This window comes from Capsicum annuum, chromosome 3 (genome assembly GCF_002878395.1).
Source record: "Capsicum annuum cultivar UCD-10X-F1 chromosome 3, UCD10Xv1.1, whole genome shotgun sequence".
Taxonomy (NCBI): Eukaryota; Viridiplantae; Streptophyta; class Magnoliopsida; order Solanales; family Solanaceae; genus Capsicum; species Capsicum annuum.
The window spans coordinates 244372096-244388152 of NC_061113.1; positions in this window are offsets into that span (position 1 = coordinate 244372096).

The window sequence follows — 16057 nt, forward strand, 5'->3', positions numbered from 1 at the left end:
TATTCAAGATCACTTGAAACTCTCCAAAGACTTTTCCAAAATAATCATCATTAGAATATAACTCCAAACTCTCAAAACCCATCAATGTAGACGTCAAGGTATTCATCAATGCATATCTTCTAGATAAAGCATCCGCCACAATATTCTCTTTACCTTGCTTATAATTAATCACATATGGAAAAGACTCAATGAACTCTATCCACTTGGCATGCCTCTTTTAAGCTTATTTTGGATCCTAATATGCTTCAAAGCCTCATGATCGGTTCTAATCACAAACTCTTTATGTCACAAATAATGTTGTCAATTTGCTAAAGCTCTCACTAAGGCATAGAGTTCCTTGTCATAGGTAGAATATTGCAATGGAGCTCCTCTTAATTTCTCACTAAAGTAAGCTATGTATTTCCCTTCTTGCATCAAGATTGCACCAATGCCTACTCGACTAGCATCACACTCAATTTCAAACATCTTCTCAAAGTTGGGAAGTTGAAGTAATGGAGTGGAACTAAGTTTCTCTTTGAAGATTCTAAAGGCTTCATCTTGTTTTCTACCCCAAATAAAATGCTTATCCTTCTTAATGACCTCGGTTAGAGGAGCGACTAAAGAACTAAAACCCTTCACAAATCTCCTATAAAAACTTGCCAACCCATGGAAGCTTCTAACATCACTAATGGACGTAGGAGTTGGACAACTTCTAATGCTTCTACCTTTTCATCATCTACCTCAACTCCTCTTGAACTTATAACAAAGACAGGGAAAACAATACGGTCCACACAAAAAAAACGCTTTTTAAAATTCACATACAACTTTTCATTTCTCAACACATCAAATATCATTCTCAAATATTGCACGTGATCATCCAAACACTTGCTATAAACCAAAATATCATCAAAATAAACCACAACAAAATTATTAATAAATGACTTAAACACATGGTTCATTAGGTGTATAAAAGTGCTTGGTGCATTGGTTAGCCCAAAAGGCATCACCATCCACTCATGTAATCCAAACTTAGTTTTGAAAGCGGTTTTCCATTCATCTCCGGATTTCATTCGGATTTGATGGTATCCGCTTCTCAAATCAATTTTAGAGAATAAGGTAGAACCACACAATTCATCTAGCATATCATCAAGTCTAGAAATAGGATGTCGATATTTTATCATAATTTTACTAATGGCATGACAATCTACACACATCCTCCATGTCCTATCTTTCTTGGGTACTAGAATTACGGGCACCTCACATGGACTTAAAATTTCTCTCACCAAAACCACTATTCACAAGTTCTTTCATTTGTCTTTGCAATTCTTTAGTCTCTTGTGGATTGCTCCTATAAGCCGCTTTGTTGGGTATTTGAGAACCCAGCAAAAAGTCAATTTCGTGCTCTATTCCTCTCAAAGTAGGCAACCCACTTGGAATTTCTTCCAAAAATAGATCTTCATAATCTTGCAACAATGAAGAAACAACACTTGGCAAAGATAAATAAGTTAGTTCATTGTTTGAAAGCAAAGAATAACCATTAGGTTTAATAAACATGACTTGAGTAGCATCCTCAATGTTTAGTACTTTCTTGCCTCTTGATTTTTGCAAAATCATGCACATTTTCTCTCTTTTTTGATTTTTTTGTTTTTATTGCTCACCTGTTTTTTTTTTGTGATAACTCATTCTCACTTGAGCTCTCAACCTCTTATTTTTCCTCTCTTGAGTTATCATTTTTCACTCTCTTACTCCTCTCATTCTTTTCTCTCTCAAGTTTTTCGTTCAACTCTCTCATTTTTCTATATTCCTCACTCAACTTGAAAAGGAGAAAGTGGGTTAAGAATGTTCTTTTTACCATTCTTAACAAATGCATATTTATTTGACATTCCATCATGTTTAGCCCCCACATCATATTTTCATGGCCTTCCTAACAATAAATGACAAGCTTGAATAGGTACAACATCACAAAGCACTTCATCATGATAATTTCCAACCTTGAATTTTATCAACACTCTCTTGGTTACCTTGAGTTCACCACATTCATTGTGACATTACAATCACCACATTCATTGTGACATTACAATCTGTAAGGTTTTGGATGCCTTCTTATTGGAAGTTTCAATTGTTCTACCATAGATACACTAGCAACATTGGCACAACTTCCACTATAATGATAAAGAAACATAATTGCTCTTGCACTCTACACCAATTATGAAACAAATTCTCTCTTTGATTAAGATCTTTCCTCGCTAGAGCACTCATACTTTCCCTCACAACAAGAACAAGTTTTTCATCATCATTAATTTCTTATCTATCACCTTCTCCCATAAACTCATCACTACTATCATCCACCATGTGGTCATCTTTAGATTCATCTTCGGCTTGATAACCACCATCATTCAATGCAATGAAAGTTCTTCTATTAGGACATTTATTTGCCTTATGATCATAGCCTTGGAATTTAAAATACTTTATTTTAGATGGAATTTCAAGTTTAGATTTATAACCTCCATCCTTGTAGTTCGCTTTTGATTTGTCTTTGTCCAAGTTGGACTTCAATTCTTGCTTTGCACCTTTGGATTTATCCCAAGTGAGAGATGATTTTCAAGTTTCCTTGTTTTTAGCCCATGAAGAAGAAGAAGATTGCATCTTTGACTTGTTTTCCTTTTGATGACCCTCCACCTTGAGTGCCATTTTATAAGCTTCATATAAAGTAAAAAAATAATGCAATTCCAATGGTTGCCTTACCTCTTTATTTAAGATCGAGATAAATCTTGCCATAAGATTCACATCTTCATTATTGACATTGGCTCGAAGCCTAGTATGCTCTACCTCCTCATAATATTCTTCCACACTCTTACTTTCTTGTTGAAGATTGTAATACTTCTTGAGTGTATTTTGCTCATAATCTTGACCCACAAACCTCTCTCATATGACTTTTCATGTCATTCCGAATTGTAACAAAGTCTCTATTCACCAAAGCATCTCTTTCAATTTTCTCCCACCATGTAGAAGCAAAACCCTCAAGGTGACTTATAGCATAGTTCACCTTTTTAACAACACTCACATTATTAAGATTATATTACCTTTCAAGTTTCATAATCCAATCAAGATATTTATTCGGGTCACTACTTCCTTTGAAGAATGGAAGGGTAACCTTGATGTTGTTTAATCCTTGATCTTCATCATCATTCCTTCTATTGTATTCTCTGTCATCAACTGGATACCACCCTCCTTCTCCCCTCTTCTTCCTCTCTTACCTAACCCGTCTTTTTGAACTTGATCATTGGCTCCACAATCATAATTATCACCATCAAAAGAATCATGCTCTTCAAGGTTATGTTGGGCTCTCATTTGAGTTCTATTGGCTTGAGGTGGAAGATTTATTTTTTGATTCCCTCCTTTAAAAGTGTTGCTTGATTGCAAACTTTTGGTAAAATAGCATTAGGAGAGAGGATATCTTGCACTACCATGTGGGATGGAGTTGTATCAAGAGGAGTCTTACTTGATCCCTCATCATGTTGACCAATGGGATTGAAAACCTTAAGTGGTTGCTTTGCTATTTCTTGATTTCTCACCCTTCTATCCACATCTTCCAATTTTTCCTTCATTTCTTCCAATAGCTTTTGAAGCAAAATTTCTATTTTGCTAGCGGATTCTCCCTCCAATTGAGTCATTGTACCTTACTCTTGCTTGTTACCACTCTTGAATAACCTAAGATTGAGAGTCAACACCGTCAAATATTTCACAAGTAGTACCACTTCTTCGGGATGGAGCGGAGTTTATGTAATCAAGAACGGACAATTAAAACTAACGTACAAGGAAACAAATAAGCATACAATGAAATGAAAGAAAAAAAAGCATGAAAAATTATTGTCACGAATAAATTAAACGGACACAAACTAGTTTAACATTAAGTATGAATTAATACTCAAAGCAAACTAGCTAAAATTAACAAGAAAAGAAGAAATAAATTTGAAAGATTTGAACTATTTTATAATTCTCAAATTCATCCTTTTCAATACCCAAACAAATGAGCTCAAATTTGAGATATAACTTCCCCACAACTTTACCAACAACTTCTAAACAATAATTTCTTCAACCAAACACCAAATCAACAAAACCCATTTTCAAGTTTATTCTTCAACATGACTTTTAATATTTTTTTTTTGATTATGTATTTTTTTTTCAACTAGGAAATAACATGTAACTCAAGGAATAACATTAAACAACATTCAATCAAATTTGATTTTTTTTAAAGTTTTTTTTTGAAAATATCAAAACCCCAAGACTTAGGTTTGTGAAAACAAATCTAATCCAAGCTCTTGATACCAATTTGATGTGAAATAAGAAAATAGAAGCAAGATAGAAATTAAAGATACAAAATAAAGAAAGATGGACACAATTACATTCAAACAATCAAAAGATATAATGGTGAAACTAACCAAAACGTCCCTTAATTGGGAACTGAAAGCACATAATCTATTAGAATCCTTAATAAGGTAGTAACCTTACTTGCAAATCCTAGGACAATTGTTGAAAATCAACAAAGGGCTTTCAAGCTCTCAAAGGAGACATAAATATTCAATATTCCAAAAACTAGTTGTTCAACCCTAATACCTAACTATTTATACTAAGGGTTAAAAGAAGTAAGGAAAGACCAAATTTCCCTTCACTTAAATTACAAGCTAATTTAAATGGTAGACACACTTAGTATATTAAATATCTTCAAGTCATCCATATTGGAGTCTTCCAAAGATTCCATCTTCATCCATAAAGTTTGATATGCTTGAAGGTCCTTAGGTTGACTTCTTGTGAAAGGCCTTCTTAAAGTAGCATCACTTTGATGTACATCACTACCAACCTCACCACGAAACCCCCTCCCCCCTCTAAAAAGAAAATATTTTATTTTTAGAAAAAAATTATTTTTTTTCTAACCCCAAAAGAATTTTAAACTCTTTAATTTATATTTTTTAAGAATCTTTTTTCCTATCCCACCCCAACCAAACCTACATTCACTACCCCCAACCCACCTAGGTACCCCCTTACACTGTTTCTATCTATTCCAATTCACTCCGATCATATTCATCTCTCTGTCACTATTCATTTTTATTGTTTATATATGTTTTATGAAAAGATTTTTTATTTGCGTCACGAACAAAAAATATAAGTAAGAAATAATTTGTTTTCTTAAAAAATATTTTTCATGAAAATTATATTCCTTCATAATGAATTGAAAAAACTTAGTGATAAAAGATAAGAATGATGGTACACAAAATCTTGGATTTTTTGGTAAATAGGAAATATTATATATAAATGATAGTACTTTTATAACAAAAATATTTATCAAATCAAAAAAAATTAACAGTACTATTTTATGGAACTAAAAACATGTTTGTTTTGTAACTCTAAATGATCAAGATTCATGAATCAAAAATGTTAAAACAAATGAAAAGTATGCTATACAATTATTATACAAAATATTATTTGTGTTGGCACCATGAATATCCACGTATTATAATTTTCAGATAGTTTAGTACACAATAAAGTATTTAATGCATGTATATACATTGTTCAAAAACGACAGTTTAGTACACAATCAAGTATGTAATGCATGTATATACATTGTTCAAAAACAACAAAAGGTTAATTTTAAAAATTAATGGTATTATTTTGTGGAACTAAAAATATGTTTGTTTTGTAACTTTAAATGATCAAGATTCATGAATCAAAAATGTTAAAATAGATGAAAAGTAAGATATACAATTATTATACAATATATTATTTGTGATGGCATCATGAATATCCACATATTATAATTTTCAGATAGTTTAGTACACAATAAAGTGGTTAATGCATGTATATACATTGTTCAAAAACAACAGTTTAGTACATAATAAAAAATATTATGCATGTATTTACATTGTTCAAAAATAACAAAAGGTTAATTTTAAAAATTAACAGTACTATTTTGTGAAACTACAAACATGTTTGTTTTGTAACTTTAAATGATCAAGATTCATGAATCTAAAATGTTAAAGTAGATGAAAAGTATGATATACAATTATTATACAAAATATTATTTGTGATGGCACCATGAATATCCACGTATCATAATTTTCAGATAGTTTAGTACACAATAAAGTATTTAATACATGAATATATATTGTTCAAAGACAACAGTTTAGTACACAATAAAAAATGTAATGCATGTATATATATATTATTCAAAAACAGCAAAAGGTTGACTTTTACAAATTTAAGGAAACACAAATTGATTTAAGTGGTGTACCTTAACCATTAATGGAGGAAGATGAAGATAAAAAATGACATATTCTTCCTGCATATAAAAAAGAGAAAATGTTAAATCAAAAATAGTTTTTAAAATATGAAGAATTAAAAAATGTAGTAAAAGAATTCATGAATAAGGCTATATATATATATATATATATATAAAAGAGCCTAAGAAGCTAGAGTCCTTTTTCAATTTAACTTTCATTTATATTCAAATTCAAATACTATCGTAATTATCTAGTTTATTAGATTCTTTATGCTTCCTTTTTTTCAAATGTAATAAAATCTATATATTTGAATTCCTTTTTTCAAATGTAATAAAATCTATATATTTGAATTGAGATAAATATTTGAAATCAATAAGATAATAATAATAATTTTAAAATTTATTATTTTATATTTAATATTTAATATTTAAATATATTTTATAGCATTTAAAAAGTATAAATTTATGTATTTACTACTTTCCACACATGATTTCCTAGTTTTAAGCTAATGAAAATATGTTATTTTTAAAATCTAAAAGCCTATTATTTTTCACATCCAAATATTTTTTTATGAAATTATAATAATAATAATAATAATAATAATAATAATAATAATAAGATTCTCTTCAATAACCTATTATTATTATTATTATTATTATTATTATTATTATTATTAAAACTATTATTACTATGGCAACCTTTTTTTTTCTAAATTAAAAAATTACTGCTACGTGTCTTCTACTATTACTGTTGTTTATGGTTATTACTGTTGTTATTGTTATTTTTTGTTTAATATTTTTTTGTTAAATATATATCATCCTAAACATAATATTAAGAGTTCTATTATTATTATTATTATTATTATTATTATTATTATTATTATTACTATTATTGTTATTATTATCATTATTATTATTATTATTATTATTATTATTAAATAGTTAAAGTTTATGTAGGATTCTTCAACTATGGTTGCCAGGTTTAAGCTAATAAAAATCTTTTATTTTTCTTTTAAAGTATTATTATTTTCAAATTCAAATATATAACAAGTATTTTATTATATTTTCAATTTCAATTAATTATAAAGATTTTATTACAATACTTTTAAATTTGTCCTAAAAACTACGACGTGGCCTCTCAATTTATTGTTATATACAATAAAAGTTTTATGTTTAAATGGAAAAATTGAAAAGTTTGTGAGTCTTAATGAGCTAAATAATGGGCATTAAAGTAGTATGAATAATTGAAAAGTTTGTGAGTCTAAACGAGCAAAAGTTTGTGAGTCTAAACGAGCTAAATAATGGGTATTAAAGTAGTACGAATAATTGAAAAATTTGTGAGTCTTAATGAGCTAAATAATGGACATTAAAATACTACGAATAATCAAAAAGTTTGTGAGTAAATCATGTCAATTTATAAGATAACTCCAAGTAAAGTTCGACAGTAAGTATTGATTCCTAATTTTTGAAAAATGTTTGATAACCTATTATTACAAATCAAAGTTATACTAAAGATATAAAATAAAATTGATGGTGAAGTTACTATGTAACTTGATTTCATATTATAAAGGATATGTATTTAATTTTTCCAAAATGTATTTGTGTAAGATTGATATATAGAACTTAACCTTTTTAATATTATAAATTCTTATTACTAATGGATGAATCTTAGAAAATGTAGATAAGAACTCCAAATATTGTTTTCTATGTCTTAATTTTTCTACACTTTCCCTTTTAATTTTATTCATTTAAGAAAGAATATGACAATTTATTTTAGAAATAAATTATTCATCTTTTTTCCGCCTAATTAATTTTTCACTTAAAACATTAGTGTTTTGGTTATTAAAATTGTAAATTCAATTTCGGTTTTGATTCCAAATGTGAAACAGTCCTTCAAAATTACTCTTTTCAATTTTGTTTGAGAGTCTTAAGAGCTAAATAATGGGCATTAAAGTAGTAGGAATAATTGAAAAGTTTGTGAGTCTTAATGAGCTAAATAATGGGCATTAAAGTAGTACCTTTCCATATGCCATAGCAGTAACAGTAATTGAACGAACAAATGTGGCAAATGGGCTTTTGATGAGTTTTTTTTTGTAACTGAAAACAGTGAGTTTTTTAATTTGATTTTTTAATTGAGCAAATGAATTAAAATGAAGAATAAATGTCAAAAATCTAAGATAAAAGATAAATAGCAATAATTAAATATTAGAGCGCCACATCATCGAGTTGAAGATCCTCCTTTATTATTATATATATTAATTTTTTAAAATAAATAAATAAATAAAATGTGGCATACAAAAAGTATATTTAAGTAGGTGTTTGATCATGAAAATAAAAAAAATATTTTATTTGAAATTTCAGTTTGGAGTTAAATTGCGTTTAGTCATAGTTTTTGTAATAAAATTTTAAAATTTGAAATTTAAAATGAAATATAATTTATATTGGGTTATTTTTATGAAAATAGAAATTTAGGATTTTTTTAAAAGTTGTATTTGGTATTTTTATCGTCAAAAAAAGATTTTTAAATAAAAGAGATGATTTTTTGAAATAAAGTGGAAATAATCCATTGCCAAACGGCTCCTAAATTCTATAAACTATGAAAAATATCTATAATGTCATTTTTATAAATCCTTTTTTCTTTCAATAAAAGGGCATGAGGCCCAACTTTAAATTAAAAAAAAAATACTAATAATGAAAGAAGAATTGCAACTCTGAAAGGTTTGTTAGTCAGAACACTATAGAAGTGGCTAATCCCTGCTTGCTTGCCTGGAGCATTGTGTTAGTGAGCTTCCTCAGATTGTTAATTTACAAGCTAACTTTGTTACTATATCATTTGAGGTTATACAATCTTTCCACGTATCTTCATTTACGTCGTATTCCTTGTCTTTCTGTATCCTGTAACATGACCTATACCCCAGGAGCTTTTCGACTAGGAAGATTCGTGTTCTGCGAAGTTTTGAAGGAACAAATCCAAATAGAATGAATGAAACATAGAAATATTCCGTAGCTTGTTGTAGGTTTGGTAAATAAACAAATGCTTCATGAAATCTAAAGCATATAGAGAACTTGGTTTGTCGACCCCAATATGGAAAATGTTTCTTATCTAAACTCCACCGCCAGCCACCTTACATTACCATGCCTTTTCTATCTGCCGTCCTCACACGATATCTTCTCCGGTGATTATATATACATTGCCAATTTCCTTTTACTTGCTATTTTTACTAGTACATTTCTCTCTCTCTCTCTCTCTCTCTCTCTCTCTCTCTCTCTCTCTTCCCCTACATATATATATACTAGTTTAGCATACGTGCGTTACCCGTTAGAAAGTAGCAGTCGACGTTAAAATAATTGCTATATGTATTTTATACGATATAAATAAATATTGTATCTCAAGTATATCATTGTATATTGTGTGTCACTTAATCTTTTTTCACAAATATTTAATTGATATGTTCTTTTTTGTCGTATTTAGTTGTTTTATTTTGATAAAACTTTTATTACCATTAGAGATAATCTTCTTCAAATTTCAACATATATCACAAAGTAGTTCTATTTTGCAGAAGAAGCTGTTACGAAGCAACCGTTTGTTGTTGGAATCTCTCGTACAAGATGTCCGGTGTTATGAGGAGTGTTGGGACTTCACTTTACTTTGGAAGGAACTACAATTATATCAACCTGAGATTTGTCTAGTTCCTGGTTGGTCAAGTAAGTTTTCTATCCATTAAGGAAAGTTAAATTCTAACTCGTAAGGTTTTATAACCAAAAAGTATCCGTAAACCTAAAAAATATTGAAATTGAAATAACATTATATCATGCAAAAGCTAATTGTCGCAAAATTTACAAGCAAAGATGGACAAAGTAAATAATATTATCTAAAATGCTACTGTATTTATCTATATCTATAGTATATTAAAAGTGTGAAAGACCTTAGAAATATTGTTTGAACTTTTTGACCTTCATAAAAAGTCTTCGCAATAGGCAAAATTATTTTTTCAGTTATTTTCTTTAATTATTGATATTATTAAAAATGAAAAATTAAAGTAACACTTCTAAATCAGTTAAAATTTTATCACATATAAAATAATTAATATATGAAAAAATTCTAAATTTAGGATTAAATTTGTATCCCTAAATTATAAGAATTTAGAACGTGAATGATGTTTTATTTCTTTCCTTATTATAACCGAACAAATTCTATTTTTTTTCCCGGAAATTAAACTAAGTCTACTATATTTTCTATGGCTATTTTTGGTAAATAAAAAATTGTGTGTGAACATTGATTCCTGATCAATCATCTAATTGATTTGCCATCACTTGTTTTATCAAAAAAAATTATAAAAGAAATATGAATTTAAGTTGGAAAAGAATTGAGGGAATATAGAAAAAGAAAACTATGTTAGGTAATCGATTTTACATGTAAACAAAAATTAGTTTAATTTTTTTTCCTTTTTTCCTTTAATTCGTTCATGCTTCTATTTTTTTTTTTAAAAATATTTCATATATTTTTGCACTAAATAAGGAAATGAAAAAAATGAAATAAAAACAAAAAAACTTAAATAATGATAAGCAAATTGATATGTAAGGTGATTTTAAAAATATAAAGTAGTTGTTGAATCAACGAAGTTAAAAAATATACATTTGTGAGAAATTACTCCTAAAATTTGTGAGAAAAAGAATTAAGTATAACCCGTAATCTTTGTAAGAAGGGTCAAATATATTCCTATATTAATACAAATTGAAGAATACAAATATAAATGATAAATTACAAAAATAAAATGTTAAACTATACAAATACAATGTTTACATTTGTATCAAATGATACATGTTTATACAATTTGAACCATACACATAAAAATGACACGTGTTTTTATAGAAATGCAAATGATAAACTTGACATACAAATACTAACGCTACATTTGCATTGAATGACATATTGCATATTAAATATTTTAGACTCAAGTAAATATAATTATTCCTTATAACTATTTGTATACAAATATAAATGATAAATTAGATTCATGGCTAAAGTATTCAAATATAAATAATAAATTTATTTGAAATATATATGATAAAAATAAATAAAAATTTAAAAAATATATAAAATATAAAATACGACAACAACAATAAAAAATGAGAGAAAAGAAAAAGGAATTACCAAAAAATGAAAAAAGGAGAAAAAACGAAAAAGAGGAAAAAAAGTTTCAAAGAAAAAAGTAATAAAAACAAAAAATAGATTAAAAACGAAAAAAAAAGAGAAGGAAAAAAAATAAAATAAAATAGAACAAAATAAAAAGGAAAAAAGAAACAAATAAAAAGGAAAAAATGGAATAAAAAAATGAAAAAGAAAAAAAAAGAAAATGTAAAAAAGATAGAAAAAAGGAAAAAAACTTGCTGACGTTTTTAATTTGATTAAAGTTGCATTTGGGTGGGTTGGGTGGGTTGTAACGCATTACCCATAGTGTAGTCCATCTTGACCCAAATGCATTTGGGCAGGATTGGGCATTAGCTCAATTATTTGTTCAGCCCATCTTGACCCGCCCAACTTCAACCCAACCCACCCATTTGTCACCCCTACTCCTCTCCATTTGCTTGCTGCCTCTGGTAATTATGTGCCTGAATTAATAAATCACCCTAGAGCAAAGAAGATGTCATTTAACAAAAAAAAAACAGACTCCACTTGATATAGTATTGTCATGTACAATGACAACAAAGAAGGTAAGCGATCACACATTTATTTTTCAAATACTTGTTGCACTTAAGTATATGCTAGTGAAATATTGAAATACTAGTTCAAGGATTATGTCAAGCAAAAGAATGATTTGCATGCACTCACAAATCTTAAGCTTTTTGTCCGTTCTTGATATGGTGTTGAAACATCAAGTAAAACTGTAATTCTATTTCTTGCTCTACCTTCGCCTAAATTTATTTTTACATGATATCATTATCTCTTAAGCTATGAACAGATTAGTTCTCAATTAAACAAGTTACTATGTTAAAATTTTGGACCGACTCAATATAAACTGTACTATTAATGAAAATAGGAGAAATTGGTGGAGGATTTGTATAGCATTAGCCGTTTTGAAAAACGTGACTTTGAGGTAAAACGGAAGTACGAGTACATGCACAATCTAAATGCTAAAATGGGAACAGGAGTCAAAATGGGACTGAGGGAAGTTGATCACGATAAAGCTAAAAAGGCATATCAAACAGAAGTCGAAAGTATTATGAAGGTAGCTCAAATCCATATTGTTGTGGCCACGTTGATAATGACAGTCACTTTTGTCACTGGTATCACATTGCCAGGAGGTTTTGAGAGCGACTCTGATAACCCTAATCAATGGATGGCGATTCTAATAAGGAATACAACATTTTGTGCATTTGTTGTTTCTGATGCCATTTCCTTCACATTCTCAGTAGTTGCCATATTCATCTACTTCCTCATGGCAGATACAAGTAGAGATCCTCAAAGTAAGAAAATTGTAAAGAAGCCTTATGATCCGTATGTATTTTTCAGTGCTTGTCAATGTTAGTAGTTGTAATTGCATTGGCAACGGGTATGTTTGCAACGCGTATGTTTGCTACCTTATCACATTTCATTGGTCTTGCCGTTACTATCTGTTCCATAGGTTGCCTCTCTATTTTATTGTACTTCTTGGTTGTTATCTATATTTGTAGATATATGAAGAATATAAGCGAGTAGCATTGTCGTTGACGAAAATTATGCTACTCACTTATATGAAGAGCGGTTTCATTTTTCTTGTTTTGAAAGCATAACAATGCTGGAGTGATCTTAAGGACTTCTGCCACGAAATAGGAGTTGCCATAGAGGGATGCGACATGGAGGACCGTGTTGCCCTTTGGAGTGACTTGGTAGCCGTTTTCTTCATCCTTTTTCAAATGATCAACAAGCAAAAAACTGTCATCTCCGATATTGGCCGGAAAAGGCCTTTTACCATAGCTGCACTAAACACAACATACTGTAATGCTGCGATGAGAGGTAATATCGGAGATGGCAATTTTCTGCTTGCTGACCATTTGAAAAGGGATGAAGAAAACGGCTACGTAGTCACTCCAAAGGGCAACACGGTCCTCCATGTCGCATCCCTGTATGGCAACTCCCATTTCGTGGCAGAAGTCCTTAAGATCACTCCAGCATTGTAATGCTGTCAAAACAAGAAAAATGAAACCGCTCTTCATATAAGCGAGTAGTAGAATTTTCAACACCGGCAATGGTACTCGCTTATTTTCTTCATATATCTACAAATACAGATAACAATCAAGAAGTACAATAAAATAGAGAGGTAACCTATGGAACAGATAGTAACGGCAAGACCAAGAGAATGTGATAAGGTAGCAAACATACCTGTTGCAAATGCAATTACAACTGCCAAGCACTGAAAAATACTTGCGAGATCATAAATCTTCTTTAAAATTTTCTTACTCTGAGGATCTCTACTTGTATCTGCCATGAGAAAGTAGACGAATATGGCAATAACTGAGAATGTAAAGGCAAAGACATTGGAAACAACAAATGCACGAAATGTTGTATTCCTTATTAGAATTGCCATCCCTTGATTAGGGTTATCAGAGTCGCTCTCAAAACCTCCTGGCAATGTGATACCAGCGACAAAAGTGACTGTCATTATCAAAGTGGCCACAACAATATGGATTTGAGCTGTCTTCATAATACTTTCGACTTCTGTGTGATATGCCTTTTTAGCTGTATCGTGATCAACTGATATAAAAGATCAAACTTACAACAAGGAATCAAGAGAAAAACAAGAACAACATCACTAGAGAATCAAAGGCCCCACTCAGCTTCTCTAGGTTTTCAAGGCAACAACGACAATATTCAACAAGATAGATAAATAACACAAGATTGCAATAACTATAGTGAATCGAAAGAGCCCCACACGGTTTCACTATATCAAAATACAAACAAAAAGATTACAAATTGATAGATAGTAAATTGACACAAAATATCCTAAAATCTAAGAACCCTAACATGAAGATTAGAACCCTAAGACTAAAATATATTTACACCAAATTCTTACTTGAATCAAGAGGAACTCATGAACCTCAAGACCCCCAAGTTTCTAGCCAAAGAACAACAAAAGTGTTACTACACTTTGTTGTCTAGTTTTGGGTTCACTCTCAAGAACAAGAGAGAGAAGTTCTCAAAATATTTCAAGACTTGTGTTTCTTTAATAATAAAAATGAAATAAGTCCAAGAAATAGCCCTATTATTGTCTATTTATAGTACTTTACAAAATAAAAGGAAAATGACCATTCTAGCCTTGGTCTTGGGTGGATTTGGAGTGTACTAAACTTACACTTCAAAGCCCCTCTTCACACTTCAAAACATAGAATCCCTTAGATGAATTAATTAAACACTCACAAATGGCCATTTGCATGAACATGGTTTAGAGTTTTTGTAACTCCCGAGCTTGGCTACGTGTGAATGGTCTTGAGCTAGTTGTACTTGTATCATCCTCTCCATATTGAAGGAAATTTTTCCTCAAATTCAGTGGATGTTCATCCTCAACCATGGAAATAGGAGAGAGTTCACATATGTTGAAGGTGTTGTGCACTTGATATTCTGAAGAAAGGTCAATTTTGTAGGCATTATCATTGGAGAGAGTTCACTTGGTTTTCCTTTGTGAAAAAAACCGATCTTTTCTAAGGTGCACCCAAACCCAATCACCCAGTTCAAGAATAAGCTTTCTTCTCCCCTTGTTTGCTTTCTTAGCAATCTCTTGATTTTTCTTCTTAAGCTTTTGCCTCACTTTCTCATGCAATTTCTTCGTGGCTTCGGCCTTCTTGCTTCCATCTAAGCTAATCATAAGATCACTTGGCAAAGGATTTAAATCCAAAGGGGTGAGGGGGTTGATGCCGTATACACACTCAAAGGGAGTCATTCCCGTACTTGAGTGTATAACCCGATTGTATGCAAATTCCACCAAAGGTAGGTGGTCCTCCCATGAAGTCATTTTGCCTTTAACCATTGATCGTAACATAGAACCCAACTTCCTATTTACAACCTCAGTTTGGCCATCGGTTTGTGGGTGGCAAGATGTAAAAAATAACAATCTAGTGCCAAGCCTACCCCACATTGACTTCCAAAAGTGACTAAGGAACTTAGAGTCTATATCACTTACAATGGTCCTCGGAACACCATGCAATTTGACAACATTTTCAACAAATAATGAAGCCACACTTGATGCATCTTCACTTTTTGAACAAGGAATGAAGTGTACCATCTTAGAAAACCAATCAACCACAACAAAAATGCTATCCCTACCTCGTCTAGTCCTCGGCAATCCTAACACAAGACCATAGATATATCAATCCAAGGACATAAAGGAGTGGGAAGCGGGGTATATAAACCGTGAGGGAGGAGTTAAGACTTGGCTCCCTCACAATCTACACATTGGCTGCAAATCCTAGCCACATCCTTGTGCATTCTAGGCCAATAAAATTGCTCCTCCAATATCCCAAGGGTCTTTTCAATCCCAAAATGACCCATTAGACCACCATCGTGTGCTTTCCTCACAAAAAACTCTCTCAAAGAGCTAGAAGGTACACACAATCATCTATCTTTAAACAAGTAACCATCAAACTTGGCATAAGGGTTTAAACCCCTATCTGAAACCTAACTGTCCCTACCCAATTCTTTGCATTCCCTAAAGATAGAAGAAAAGTGAGGATCATCGGGATACAATACCTTTAGGCTCTCAAAATCCATTAACTTTGAAGACAAAGTGGACGCAAGTATATGGTTTCTAAATAAGGCATCCACAA